This window comes from Meriones unguiculatus, chromosome 8, assembly GCF_030254825.1.
Source record: "Meriones unguiculatus strain TT.TT164.6M chromosome 8, Bangor_MerUng_6.1, whole genome shotgun sequence".
NCBI lineage: Eukaryota > Metazoa > Chordata > Mammalia > Rodentia > Muridae > Meriones > Meriones unguiculatus.
This window is the reverse complement of record NC_083356.1, coordinates 56312034-56325562: the sequence shown is the minus strand read 5'-3', so window position 1 is coordinate 56325562 and position 13529 is coordinate 56312034. Positions and strand designations below refer to the sequence as shown.

At 34.8% G+C, this 13529-nt stretch overlaps 2 protein-coding genes across 28 annotated transcripts in view; one reads left to right on the top strand and one right to left on the bottom strand.

The window, feature by feature from the left end:
- LOC110566038 (nonsense-mediated mRNA decay factor SMG5-like) overlaps positions 1–13529 on the top strand; it is a 150148-nt gene that overhangs the window by 17828 nt on the left and 118791 nt on the right. For 23 of the 26 annotated variants that reach the window (XM_060389433.1, XM_060389442.1, XM_060389439.1 and 20 more), the window contains one exon: positions 2362–2442. The exons of 1 other annotated variant lie outside the window; for it this stretch is intronic. The gene's annotated coding sequence lies outside the window, so the exon portion shown is untranslated. Of the gene's footprint in view, positions 1–755; positions 963–2361; positions 2443–13529 lie in introns of those variants that run through there. 2 more of the 26 variants (XM_060389451.1, XM_060389459.1) reach the window with 1 other exon arrangement.
- Positions 1–13529, bottom strand: part of Sybu (syntabulin) — a 102079-nt gene that overhangs the window by 83855 nt on the left and 4695 nt on the right. The gene's annotated exons all lie outside the window — the stretch shown is intronic.

Genomic DNA, 13529 nt, shown 5'->3' with positions numbered 1-13529 from the left:
AGTTGGGGGAAAGGCAAGATGCCTGCTGTTCAACTTTTCTTTCCCACAAATTCTCTTTACTGAGAGCTCACATGTTTCTTGCTACGTATCCAAAGCATGTTAAATTCCCACTTGAAACCGAGCGACCACAGCACACTCTGTAAGTAGGAGCTGTGAGCAACTGCTGTAAGATAAAAGATGAATATGAGAGCAACCGCCCTGCTTCTGAGTGGAGAGTACTGTGCCACCAACAGGCAGAGAACAGATTGGGACTGGGAAATCCAACAAAAAACGTTTTTTGAAACTCCATGGCTTCATTCCTGGGTTCTGAATCTTAGCTCTATAAACCCACTGAGCTGAATAATACCAGTTTGTGAGGCCATTCTCCACCTTGCAGGATGTTTAGGAAAATTTCCAACTTCTGCTCATTAGCAACCACTTCCCCACAACTCAGCTAAATAGTGACAAGTCAAAAATAACCTCCAAATCACCAAATGTCTCCTTGGAAACAAGACTCTTCTCAGTTGAGGTCCAAAGCTGTATTTAAAGTCTTAAAAATTAGATATTTAAAATGGAGCATTTTCTTTAACATCAGGGTCAAATTAACTAATTAGATAATTTTAGAGACATTACGTACTTCTAAAAGTTTACAACGGTTAGGAAATGCAATAGATCCACATGGTGTTTGTTCTCTTCTGTCCTGCCTTCTCAATCTCGGGGGTCTCCTTTTACCCTGTCTTCTAATTTGATGGTAAATACTTTGCTTCATCTGGTATTGGTTTATATAGGAGAATTTCAACTTTCATATCAAATTAATTGTCACATACAACAGAGGCTGAGAAGATGTGGCTGCTTGAACTCTCTTGGAAATACGAGCTTACTGAAATTGATTTACAATGACCTGCACTCCCTAAATAAAGTTCAATGGATTATACCGTCAACATGGAAGCTACCAGAAGAAAATTGGAAAATTCGTGTCTAAAGTAATACCGCAAACCTTTCCACTTCTGTAAAATATGGGGAATGAACAAAATCCCAAAACAAAATGTGTGTTTCTTTGTTCTCTTAAAATAAGCCTAAACAAAGCATTTTAGCATATCTGTTTCCTGTTATATGAAACATGTGGGTAGTTAAATAATAGTATTGTTCATTAAGGATAGTGAGTATGTATTCCACTTATTTTACTTTGTAAAGTTTTTGAATGGCAGAATAGGTTGATAAAGGCAGTATAAGACAAGGAAAATGGTAATACAGAGGGGGCTAGGCTGGGTAGACTTTATCTGGACTTGGTATACTTATGAGGGTATCAATTTTAATATAAAATCAAGTAGCCATATCACAGGGACTGAGAAGGTGTAGCGCTCTGTTTAAACCTTCTTAGATACAGTTCAAGGATGTACAGTACATACAAACCCCCTCAGCTTAAAGAATCATTATTCTGAGTACTAATATTCATGCTGTTTTTTATTGGTAAACACTATGCCAGGCTAAGCAAATGTTCACTCACCTAACACTTAAGTGTTGCTTGAGATGTGTGTTACAGCCTATATCTGATACGGAAAAGGAAGCTCCAAGTGTTGAAATTGCTTGTGGAAAATGACGACTCCAGTATAAATAAAATTCAATTTGTAACTTTGAGCACCAAAATTTAAGTTCGTTTGGGGAGTTTTCCAGATTCCCAGCTGACTCCGAGTGAGACCTGGCCTGATTCCCCAAGCTTTTGTAGTTCGAGGAGGCTAATGGGCTTTTTGGTAAAGCAGCAGAATTTTGCCAAGAGAAAGAAAGAAGGAAAGAGAAAGATGGAAAGGGAGAAAAAGGAGAGGGAGGAAAAGATATGAAACAGTTTTCAGGTTGGAAGGTAGAGAGGTGGAGTTGGAAACCAAAAAACAGAGAGAGACAGAGACTTTTAGAAGTGGCTGCTTTCCTGCTTGGGCTGGTAGGAAATGGTAGATGTGTTACATTCTCGGTTTTCACGCCTTATGGAACCATGTGTTCAAGCCTTCAGACATTCAATTTAAAATTAGGGCCCTAGTTATAAACTGTCGGTATTACCTAGTATTTAAGGAAAAATGATCTTTTTTTAATTTCAGAAGATAAATGGACTGTGGTAAACTTAATAGACAATTTAAGGAATTTCCTAAGATACTGCAACTGTATTATCATTTTCATTGTCCTTTCATGCTTTCTCTAAAACCTAAGCCCAGAATATAATGTAATTTGACCAATTTTGTCTGTATGTAAACATACCAGGAAAATAGAGGGTAAGGTTTGCTTTTGAGGAGAGTGTCACCCTATAATTTCAGAACAAGAAGAATAAAAAGCAAAACCCCTAATTTTCACGGTTTGATTTAAAAATAGCAAACTAATATTCTTCTCTTTCAGTTCATTTCTGCCAAAGATGAATATGTTTTAGAAGACTACAAGATGAATGTGATTCAGACTGAGGCAAGGCAACATTGAATGGTAAATATTTTATTTCCAAACCTGTAGTCCTAGAGAAGATCAATAGTGGAAAAGTATGGGCTGGTAACCCAATCTCAGAAACTTATAATTTGAAATTTCATTTAACTTTTGTTATGATATTTTATGAATAATAATAAATGTATATTTAATTGAATTATACTAAATATTAAGTACAAATGGACTAAAATGCATCTACATCATGACAGACACTTGTGTACTTACAAAAGGAGAGACACTAAAAACAACAAAAATGTTGTTAGATATTGGAATTCAGACTTGTTTTTCTGATGTATTTAGCTCTATAAGCAACTTATCTGTGAAGCTGAAAATATTTCTTGGCTCTGGCATAAACAATCATAAAATCTGTTTGAATAGGTTATATTTATACAGTGTCATGTAAAGGATATCAAAGCATTAGATTCAATAGGAAAACATCTTATTGTTATTTCTTATTTAATATGTCAGTTATACAGAGTCATTGTGTGTTTTAATATCTGGAATGTAAAAATAAGCTACTTTTGATTGGTCCTTTCGTCTCTGTAGCTTTCTTCTCCTATTTGTTCAAGGAAAATGCTAGACAGGTATTATTTAAAACATGGAAGAATACATTAATTGACACCAGAGTTTCTATTTGGACATTTATTTGTTAGCTTAAACAAATCTCTGTTGTTTTATGACAATGGTCTTTGTGCAAGTAGTACTGACTGACCCTTCACCCTAGGTATGGATTTAAACTGTGAAATCCATTTGTCTGTGTGCAATATGGCACTTTAGCCCTTAGTAACCATGGTCATTTGTCATCACCACCACAAATATTTCCGGTTTTAGGGTAAAAACGAAGGCTTAAGTAAAACAAAGAAGAGATTAGTTATAGTAATAAAACTGTGAGCAGAACACAAATGTAACCATTTTATTGTGTGGAGACTAGCTTTCTCTTTTATTATTCCGTTACAAGCCATAGTCCAGACTTGTGTATACGGACATACCAGTAACAGCATTAAAACTGCATGTCAAACAGGTTAAGTTCTGCCTAAAGTAAAAATATGAAAACAAGACTACACTATTTATTTATTTTAAATCCCAGAAAGCTACATTAGTAGTGTTAACTTAGTTTAAATGTTTTATGCATATTAGCCCACCTCTTATGATGATGCTTTCCCCATAATATTTTATGTTGTAGAGGATATTATAAAATTACTCTTTGATTTTGTGAATGTTGTTGAATGAAGTATAAGGGATCTTCACTTGTATAACATCTTTCACCATCATTTAACTTTAAAGTGTTTAAGTAAAGATTTGAAGTAAAGAACGTTTGTTTTACCTTTCCCAAAATATGTTTTCTCCAAGCCACCCTTATTATTTTTCTTTGTTCTTTTCCTGTGTAATGTATAATTTTAAAGGATAGGGAGGGAGGGAGAGAAGAGAAACAAAAAAGAGAGGGAGGGAGAGGGAACTTTAGCATAGAATTTCTCCTCTTTGTCTTCTAAGTGCTAAAATATGACTATTCTTTATAAGAGATTAAAAAATATTTCTCAGTCTACTTTCTATTTAAAATATTTGCTCTTCCCAATTTGTAGTACAACAAGAAGGTATGAAAATCTCATTTCAATGTGTGATCCTGGGTTTCTTTCTTCAGAGTAATTCTTTTTGGCAGAGTAGGCTAAATTTGTGTGGAAGAAACTGTACTTTATGCTAAATCATATTAAACCTTAGGCTGTTATTTTAGCAGCACTGGTTCTCTTTTTATGGGAGCAGTATAGTCTAAAAAGAGAGAAAGGCTATCTGAGTGCATATTTCATAAGCTTCTTATTCATTATTCATGCATGCCATTAGAAGCAGAAGGAATATATATACACGGGCATTCGTTCAGAAATGTGTTCTGAGCAGTACATGCAACCTTCACCTTAAAGGATGCTTTTTCAGTGGTGGTGAAAGGATGCTCACTGAAGATAGCAGAAGCCCTTCCTTGGCGAGTTCTTGTAGTAATACTCCAGAAGGTTCTAAAACCCACTAAAGTTTAATTTTCTACTCTTTGAATTAGGCCTATAGCTCTTCCCTTCAAAGTAATTTGAGTGAGGATAGCATTTGAGAAGTTTCAGACTAGTTTTGCTCTCTATGTTTCATAAAACTTTTAAAATGTAAAAATATAAAATAAAATGGAAACTTAGTCAATTTTGGGAGGGTTTAAAGCACTTATTTTTTGAATGAAATATGATTCATGATTCTTACAAGAATATGTAGCTGATTTAGGTCTATGACTTAGTTGCTGTGCACAGAAGACTCGGGTTACTTTATAAATATTCACTTATAAACATGAGGAGTGTACACTCCTCCTCTACAAAAATTGAGTCATTACTGCTATACCTCATTTTGAAGATATTTTATTATAAAAATCCTAATAATATGGGTGTAAAATGCAGCATATAATTTAAGAAAAAAAAGAAACTCCTATTTTTTCTTTAAATTTTATTGCCATGATATGTACAATTTTGACAATGAATAAGAAATTAGCAATAACATTGATAAAGTGAATTTTGAAGTAACCTCTTTCTTTTTCCCACTTTTACATGTATCTTAGACTCATATTTGTTATCTTAGGAAAACTCTTCCTGGCATTGTTAATTAAGAGCTTATGAAGTAGACTGTTATTACTGTAAAGACTGTAATAAATGCAAATAATTTTGAACATGTTGTGCATTTAATAAACTGTGGTTGAATAATTCAGAATCTGGGGTCCTAGTATTAGGACTATCTGTGTAACTATAATTCCAGAATACAACATGAAAGACTTTTGTTTTCCTTTGTTGTTTTTGATACATAAATATAGATTAGTGGGAATTCAAATGAAAGAGAAGAAGAAACAGTAGAATTTTCTATATTGGGAGTCACAGCTCTACTAATGTGTTAAACATGATGATTAAAAATGACTTACCCATTTTCTTATTAAACTGAACAGTTGTCATAGCACTTGAGAAGGAATGGATTTCTTATGAAATTAGGAGTACGTGAACTTAACATATAGAGGATAACTTTGTAATTGGCCAGCTGATAAAAACATTTAAGCCTTCTAGTATATGTTGTAGTAAAAAATGAACCTTTACATTTTTTTGTATGATTTTAGTAACTTCAACTTCTGTTCATTATTTTGGAAACAATTACAAAGAAATGCATATTATTTTCCAGCAAGGGTTTGAATTAATGTGCATTTTATAAATTACAAATAGAGCTGGGGAGATGGCTCAGTGGCTAAAGGCTCTGGATGCCAAGGCTAGCAAACTGAATTCTACCCCTGGACCCACATATTAGGAGAGGGTGAGTGCCCATAGGTCCTTTGAGTTCCACATTAGCATCATCACACACAAGAAAATACCGATAAACAAATAATTTAAAAAACCAATGAAGTCATAAAGTTATTTCAAACCCATTGTTAAGGCTAGCATATATTTTTTTGAGGGAATTCTTTTTTTTATTTCATATTTTTTTTACACTTTATTCATTTTGTATCCCCCCATAAGCCCCTCCCTCCTCCCCTCCCGATCCCACCCTCCCTCCCCCTTCTTCACACGTGTTCCTCCCCAAGTCACTGATAGGGGAGGTCCTCCTCGCATATGTTTTAATGTCGAAACTAATAAGCTAAAGAGCAAATATTAAAGAGTATCTTGAAATAAGTACCCATTGTGTGTCAGGGACCCTTTTAGAGCTTTGAATAGGCATTATCTCTGGATTCTTATAGAAATCCTGAAGCCATTGGCCAACCTCTTTTTTTTTTTTTTTTTCCTCTGTGTGGAAAAATTGTCTTAGAGTTCTTCCAAACTATGGACTGAGCTGGGTCTCAGAAACAGGACGAGTATGATACATATTGCTGGATAACTCACATGCTTTTTTTTTATTAGTTTGTTTTTGTTTGTTTTGTTTTTTTTAATGCTATTTTTAATATTTAGATACAGATATATTTAGATCTGGAAAAATGAAGTTTAACACTCCCCAAACCTATAAAAAAAAAAAAAAGAAAGGAAATAAATTTGCTTTTTAAGACTTGACTCCAAATACATTAACAGTTAGATAAGGCATCTTGTGTCACCTTCTTGAGGCTAAATACATTTGTACCCCTGTGTATTTTACTCACCGTACTATATAGCATGATTGGTAGGTTAGTCTTGAAATGCCATTTATTGCTTTGCCATAAGGATGTACCTGTATTTTCTGTAACTGATTTACGTACAGGGGGAAAAAAAAAACAATGCCAAAGGAATTCTAAGATTGTGAGAAAGACGATCCTTTCTCAGGAAAGTGGTTTTGCACCTTGGCTAAAGACTAGAATTATTTTCAGGCTGTTATATGATTCTAACTGATTCTCACGTGCAGCTCTTGGCTGTTTTCCACAGTAGGAACAAACTACAGTTGTTTGCTATAACGTTCATGTGACTCAGACATGTGACTCATGAGGTTGAGGTACCAGGTGGATATGAGGACTGAAGCACAGACAAAATTTGATGACTCTCTGTTATCAGAGAGCCATAACTGAGTAACAGTAACCATCATCACTTCAGAGTAGATTTCTATCTGGATTGCTCCTCATCCGTAATTCCATAAATACTTGCTTTTTCTCTCATCTGGGCCGCTTCCTCCATCCATGCCAACCATATGCTTCTCTCCATGATAAGCCATGGTGGCTCTCTCCTTCCTTCCTCCTCTTCCTGTTTCTCTCTCCTGTGATCCTTCTGTCTCCAAAATCTTAATCTTAATCCTTCTGTCTCCTCAAATCTTAGCCATGCATACCTCCTTCCACCATACTACAGATATAGGCCTTTTAATAAGCCAATCAGAAATAATTTCTTAGGCAAGGTTACAAAGGTCATTTTGAGGTATGTGAGTGTCTGCTCATCTGGGCAGCAACCGGATCTTGCAGGGCAATAATTTACATCAGAATACATAGCCCCAGCCCCAGCCCCAACACACAAGCTTTAACATATAGTCGCGTGAGGTCAACAGATTTTCCTTTGTGTCAAAGTTTAACTTTAGGTCTCTCTGAAGCCAAGAAGCACTGGAACCTATAAACATATTTAAATCCATTTTTCTCTACTAGAGTCACTAGCAAGTTCTAAAGTAGACTATTACATTCACATTAACTATTTTCAAAATGCAAACAGTAGATAATTTAAAACAGTAGATAAGTTAAAAAAAATAGAGTACAAGAGTTTCAGTTAGGAACAGAAATGAATCTAAAGTATGTTAATTCCAAACTAGGAAAACAAGGATAAACTCTCAAACACTGCAGAAACATTCAATTTGTACAACTTCAAAACAGCTAACTCACCATAATAAATTCCATTTATGTTAAATGATTTTAAATTGAGAACTAGTTCTCAGTTACTTTCTAAGATAGTGTTTGCAATGTAAAACCTTATAACCTGGAAAAAAGTGTAGAAACTAAACTAACTGAAACTCAGTTCCCAGTTCTGCTGAGTGTGGAAATGATTACAGGCTGTTCCTCATAGTGAAGATGACAGAATGTAGTTTTGACGGGTTTGATGGAAGCAAAGCTGCTTTTGTTAGGCCCAGCAAACTCCTAAATATAAGAAGGTATGAAGAGAACTCAGGAAACTAATCATCCATTGATGCAAAAACGCAAGAGACTCTTTTTAACCATTGTACAATGGGATCACCCCTGCTGGTCAGCTAGGAGTGGCACTGGGAGACAAAGAGCTTAGGTTTTTAAAAGACACAAGGCGGGAATCTCCTGGGGTTGACTTTTTGGCAATTTAGGATTGGATGAAGTGTCTAACTTTTAAAATAATTGGTTAGTTCTGGTCACCCTTAGGTCCAGTCAGCCCTGTCGTAAATATCTGATCTTTAAGTCAGTTTGGAATTTTCTGCCATCCACAGTTAAATGTGGGAGGGTGATTAACTCATCCCATGTCTATTCTGAGGAGTGGGGGTTACAGGCTTTGGATCAAAAGTCAGGAGAAGGATTGGGGCCATTTGGCCCAGTTTCCAAACAAAGCCCATCTCTATTTTCTCTATTTAGTAGAGATCTCTACTTGTTCTCTTCCTTATCTCTGCCCTCACAGATGGCTAATGTCAGGAACTTTTACATTCCTTCCTTCTCTAGAGAAGCACTAAGAGGCTTTAATTAACATGGGCCTAAAACTTGCAAATATAAGTTATAAGGCAATTAAAAGAAACATAGGTTACAAAGTTAGTCTGATTCTTTCACTTTCTACCCTAATGAGGAATAAACGCCATGACTTGTAGTTTTTTTGGAGAAAAGTAAAGCAGTGTAAGTTCTTCACTGTTTACATATTCACTTGAACTTTTAAATTTTCTCCAGACTCCTAACTTCAAAACTAAACTTTGAAAAACCAGCAACATTTTATAAACAATGCCCAGTTACCTTATTTCATTAAATTTCTTATGCTACTGTGACAAATCTTTGAGAAAATAATCACTCCTATCACAACAAGTATTCATTACTCATAATCACAAACGAATTCATCTATTGAAAAGGAAGTTACTAAAAACAAGTTGCTTTCTCACCTGCCCGGTGCAGTAGGGAATGCCTTTAAGTTTAGTGCGTGGAAAGCAGAAGTAGGTGGATCTCCGGGAGTTCAAGGCCAGCATAGCTAAGTTCTAGAACAGCTGAGGCTGCAGTGTAAGATCCTGCCTCAATAAATAAATAAATAACGTTTTAGTTCTGTGGCAAAGGATGGAGATTTGTTTTAAAGAATTTGAATCCCCTCTAATGGAAACCAGGGAAATCTGTATTGATTCATAGTGCCTTCTGGTACCTCTTTGTTCTAAGTAGAATGTTAATGCTAATTTGCAGTTTGCATTTGTGCATGATCAGAGACCACTTAGGCTCTCTGACAAAGCTTTCAGCTGAAGTACTCTGATGGGGCAAGTAAGGCCTAGCAGATGAGTCCTCCCTTGTAGTCTAGAAAAACAAGCCACATATAAAATGGATATAAATCCAGACAGATGGAAATTTAGTCACATTGTTATTAGTCTCATTTATAAGAAGCCTAAATTAAAAATATCGAATTTTTGCTAGGAATGGATCTTTGAAATTATTTACCAGTTTTCTTTCTTTCTGGTAAGAAAAATTTATCAGTGATATTTGTTAAAGCAGTCAGGAAAACAGTTTCTAAGGACAGTGAAATACAGATAAAAGCACAATATAATAAAAAAATATGCTGTGAAAAAGCATGAAATGAAAAAAAGGGAACCTGAAACAAAGCAGCTAGCTATATTATTATTTTGCATTAACATAATATATTAAGCAATTTATTAATAACTATCTCAGGTTTTTAGGGTTTGGAATGCTTTTCTTAGTTCCCCCGTCTCAGCGTTCATATGACTAATGTTCTTTTTCTTCTCCTTATATGTGATAATTAGTCAACAAAATATATTGACCAGGAAAAGCCTTTAAGAGCAAGTAGTGGAATTATCATCATCTCATATATATATATACATATGATGCTATATATATGATATATATATGGATATATATATGAGGATATATATATATGAAGATATATAAATATATATAATAAGTTTCTGTGGATATATTATTCACATGCAGGACAACTAAGCACATGAATAAAGGCCACTTTATCTAATACATAGCTCCATCATCATTTCACCAAGGGAAACTAAATTGTCTTTTCCCTTTTGCAATAAGGAAAATGAAATATTCCTAGTTTATATAGTGTTTTATCAGTATTTACTTTTGTTATTTTTTCAATTTTGAGTTCCTTAACTGGATGTCAGAGCACTAGTTTCTGAAGTGTGAGACTGTCACATGCTTAGTGTGTTCTCTGGGGATTCCTTTCCCCTCCAGTGCTCGTTAAGGAAAACATTGTTACTTTTGATTTTATTTCTGAGTGGTGAGTTTTCTAGTCATACTTCGGTGATGATTAACAGTGCAGGCACAAAAGAGATACTAGATTTGCAAGTTTTGGTCTAAAAAGTGCAACGTAAAGACAAAACTATCAATCACACTGGGGAGATGTAAAAATGATTGGTGGGTTTATTAATGATATTTCTATAAATGAATTTGATGTGTAAGTTAGAACTGGTCAACATGTTCAAATGTTTGAAAAAGTCTTGTTGGAAGGTAGAAAGTATTTCCCCTTGTAAAAGATTTTCCTCATTCTGTGAGTGGACATCATGCCGCAGCTATTTACTACAGTAATGAATACACTACTATAGATTTATCCCTCTAGTGGAATGCCAGCAAACATTGCTAACTGAGAGCATTCTCTATGTTATCATTTTCTTTCTCTATTTCCAATGTAATTCCTGATATCTTGGAACAGAAATATACCTATGCATATGTAACTTGTTATAAATTGATCATGAGAGGTAGATTTTTTTAAAAGCTTTAATTTAGATGGTGATATAAAAATTGGAAAAGCACCTAAATGCTAAAGTTGGCTGAGTTGTTTAAAATCACATAATTAGGCATTTAAAACAATCCTTTTTATCCAAGCTGGGATCAGTGGTTCACACCAGTAATCCCATTACTACGGAGGCAGAGACACACAGATCTCTGACTTTGAGGCCAGCCTGGTCTACAAAGTAAGTCCAGGACAGCCAAGGCTACACAAAGAAAACCTATTTCAAAAAACAAAGCAAAATAAAAAACAAAAAAAAAATTTCTTTTTATTCTTATTTATTTGCTCGGTTATTTAAGCAAGTCAGTTAACTTTCCATATTCTAATTAAAAATGACAATAGTTGTATGCATGTTAAAAGAAGTAGCATAGAAAAAATACACCAAGAATGTAGCATTTAATAAACACTAATAAAACCATACTTACTTTTGCTCTTAATTCCTTAAAACATTGATAAAAACAGAATAATGTCTATCAGTTCTCTAACTTGGTAACTGGTGAGTGCATGTACTATCTTAAGGGGATACCTGTAAGCTGATGCCATGTGATCAATGCCATATGATCATGTTTCTTGTACTTATTCTTTTCTTCAGATTCTAAATTATGCAACTAACAGGAACAAAACACTTAATTTGTATTAGGAACAGAGTTAGGGAATAGAGATAATAAATCAGTAAAAATACCAAACAACCTCAATCTCTCACTGATGTTAAGTTTTAGCAGTATGTACTGTCTTTTGATATTATTTTATTATCAATATGTGTGCAGCAATTATTAACTTTTGGCTTCTTGGTAGCAAACACCATATGTTGAAATCATTTGCAATCCTCAGAACTATATGTCTCACTGAATTAATCTGAAACTGATCATAAGTATTCTCTACATATGTAAAAAGGATTGAAAATTATTGCTCACTATTAGAAAAGACTTTGTCTTTCTTGAAATTATATAAAGAATGTTCAAAGGATTGGCCTCTCAAAATAGAAACTGAACAGTTTCTGTTAAATGAACAGAAGTCAGTGACTATTAAAATTCCTGACATACTACAGCTTTGTGAATAAATTGCAGTGAAAAGATGAAAATACCAAGGTGGAATGTTAGGTTAAAAACAAATACTTGCTGTTTCCCTTCAAAATTCCTCAAATGTACAAATTAATATTTTCCTATCATCTTTTATGTTAATTAAAAGTTTCATAATACATGAACTTTTAAATTCTAAACATGGTTTTTGTTTTATTTTATTGTAGACAAGGTTTTTCTGTGTAGCCCTGGATGTCCTGAAACACTCTGTAGACCAGGCAGTCTTCAAACTGATTCAAATTCAAGATTCTAAATTCTGACTTGGCCTGCCTCTGCCTCTGCCTCTGCCTCTGCCTCTGCCTCTGCCTCTGCCTCTGCCAAGATTAAAGGTTGGTCGCACCATCGCCTAGCCTTATATCCTTTTATAAAGTTGTTGATCGGGAGAAATACCAGTCTTCCTGTCATCATTGTTTACATTTATTATAGTGATGGAGGGGGTGCTCTCAAATAGAGACCAATTCAGCACCATGGACAGAGCACCAACCTACCACAACACAAGAGCTACCAGATGCATTTACTTAGGAGAAGATACAGGCAAATAAAAACAAACAAACCAGAATTAAAACAAAACAAAACAAAACAAAACAAAAAAACATAAATCACAAGAAACACAGACACTAAAACAAAACCCATAAAACATAAAAGAGTTGGATAGGTAAAGAGGTAGGGATGATCTGGGAGGACATGGGGAAGAGGAAGCCATGTCAGACTATTTTGTATGGTAAAAATATTTTTAATAATAAAAATAAATAACCTTAGGTGTGAGAACTATTTTGTAGACACATTAGTTTGGACTGGATTCCACAACTCTGCATTCTAACTGGTTGTGGTTTTCTGTCATGGTCTCTATCTGTTGCAAAGAGAAATTTCCTCAATGTGAGTTGAGGACTGCACTTATCTGTGGATATAAGGATATTTAAAATGTAGTTAAGGATTATGTTGGCTTAGTAAAGTAGCATTTGTGGCTACTCCTCCAAGACTTTGTTAACCTTGCTGCATTTTCCAGCACCAGCAGTGGTTTCCTTCTTGTTGAATAAATTCTAAGTCCAGTAAGAGAGCTTTTGGTTACTTTCAGGGTATGTGTGTCACTTTTGCATACTTTTTTCAGGGTCTCATGTCATGATAGTTGTTGTTGTGGTTTATAAGCATCATGGCTGGGAAGAGCAGTTAGTTGCTTTCCTTCTTTGAAAGCTTACCTGATGCCCTCTGGAACCATGAAAGCTAGTCCTCAGGTCAGTTTCAGCTCAGAAAGCTCTGGGGCCTATATCAGAAGTACATGATGTCTTCAGCAGTAGGAACATGCCACAGGGGGAAACCAAGGGCAATGAAATAGCCTGTAATACTTTGCAAGTTTTCTTGAACAATCCTGACCAACAATTTCAAAATGGGCTTCTTGTATCTATTGCTGAGGTTTTGTTATGTGGTCTTTGGCTTTTGAAGAAAGTACTGTCTACCCAGGTGACAGAATTTGATCAGTCCTAAAACATACACACAAGTGAAATTACACAGACAGAGCAGGTTGTATTTATATATTTATGAATAAATATGTACACACACACACATATATGTATATGACAACAACTAATGGAAGAAGAGGCCACAGATTTGAAAG